Source organism: Mandrillus leucophaeus, unplaced genomic scaffold (genome assembly GCF_000951045.1).
Source record: "Mandrillus leucophaeus isolate KB7577 unplaced genomic scaffold, Mleu.le_1.0 Scaffold106, whole genome shotgun sequence".
Taxonomy (NCBI): domain Eukaryota; kingdom Metazoa; phylum Chordata; class Mammalia; order Primates; family Cercopithecidae; genus Mandrillus; species Mandrillus leucophaeus.
In genome coordinates, this window is record NW_012098765.1 from 3,054,288 (window position 1) to 3,056,232 (window position 1,945).

The window sequence follows — 1,945 nt, forward strand, 5'->3', positions numbered from 1 at the left end:
CTAAGTGATATTCTTCATAACAGCTCTAAAAGGTTGTGCTATTACTATTTTCAACACTCTCCAAATGTAGCTAACACATGGGGAAGTGGGTTCCAACTTCCCCTTCCAATGTCCAGAATACAATAGAAGCAAGAATCCATTCTTTTCTGTCCTGCAATCATGTCACCGTATCTCAATAAAGGATCAATAAATTCCTCAGTGATATTTCATTGCTATGCTTACCCCTTGTTATAGAGTACTAAGACTATAAATTTACTCAGTCACTCAAAAAAGAAAGCTTGGTGTCTAAAGTACTATCTGATGGAAAATGTAATAGACAAATACTACTGCACAGGGGCACATCAACTCACCTTCAGAAAGGGGATTGGGTCCATAGATAATTGTAAAGTTCCAACTTTTGGCCCTGGGGGAGCAACCTTTACATGAAAATGTTTGCAAGTTACAGTCCTATGGTGCTTTGCCTTTTCTACATTATAATGGTGCCATATTCAAGATCCAGAACCAACCACATCTGCCACGTGTATGTGAGAGTTCGTGGTGAGATCACTTCTCTTTACTTTTCTGATTAATATCCCAGCCACACAAATCTTGCCCGTCATGGTAGAGAAACATTGGACTGTTAAAGACCAGGTTAAAATGCTAAATCCTCCAAACCTCTCTGATAAAACAAAAACAAACAAACAAACAAAAACCAAACCAAACCAAACAAAAACCAATATGGGTTTTTCTGTCATTTCTTTCTTTTTCTGTAGGAATGAGACCCAGTACTGCAGTAAACATTTTCTTAAATCCAAATGGTTTCACGATCCAGATGGTATCTTTTTGGTCGCTTATCTCTTCCTTATTCTGGGTTTTATAGGTGTTTTTCCCCCTATATCAGGGATCATAATCCATTTCTTTTGACCATGGGTCTTGGGGTAATTACTTTACAGCTTGGGAATTTAATTAATCTGAGCAGAGCTCTGGGTCTTCTTTTCTTAATCTTCATAATCTTTCCTAACATGGTCCCTGACATAGAACAGCCTGTTAATTCTAAGGTAATCACCCCTCTTTAGGCAGCTTCTAAGTGCCTGCTTTAAATCCCATTTAATTGGACAAGATGTTGTAAATTCACTTACTTCCTTGTAACAGACACACAACAGAAGCTGAATCAGGCTGATTACAAAATACAGAGTTTATTTTTTAAAAAAAAGAGTTCCTTAACAAACCGTTGGGAGTCTAAACTCCCCAGAACAATGTTCAAAACATGACAATGAAAAGGTCTGATGAGGAGCCAGGTGTGGTGGCTCAAGCCTGTAATTCCAGCACTTTGGGAGGCCGAGGCAGGTGAATCACCCGAGGTCAGGAGTTCGAAACCAGCCTGGCCAACATGGTGAAACCTCGTCTCTACTAAAAATACAAAATTAGCCAGTTGTGGTGGTACGTGCCTATAGTCCTAGCTACTCAGGAGGCTGAGGCAGCAGACTCGCTTAAAGCCGGGAGGTGGAGGTTTCAGTGAGCTGAGGTCACGCCCTTGCAATCCAGCCTGGGTGACAGAGTGAGACTCTGTCTCAAAAATAAAATGAAATAAAATAAAATAAAATAAAATAGTGAATTCTCTAAACACAAAAAGGAGTCCATGTGCTAAGCAACCCCCCACCCCCTACACAAAAGAGAGACATATCTATACATTTTATTTAAGGTTGTCTCTTTTGGAAGATCTATAATTAAGATGATAAAGTCTTTCACAAGAAACATCCAGGGCACCTGCATGCATGCAATTATAATTAATGACAGAATAGCCTCTTGCATTTCTAATCAATCAATTAATTATGTATTCAGCACCCTGGCCTCAGGACTAGTTATAGAAGTGGTGACTATAGCAGCTATGTTTTATATTTGCTAATTGCTTATTTTAAAAAATTTATTTATTTATTTATTTATTTATTTATTTATTTATTTATTT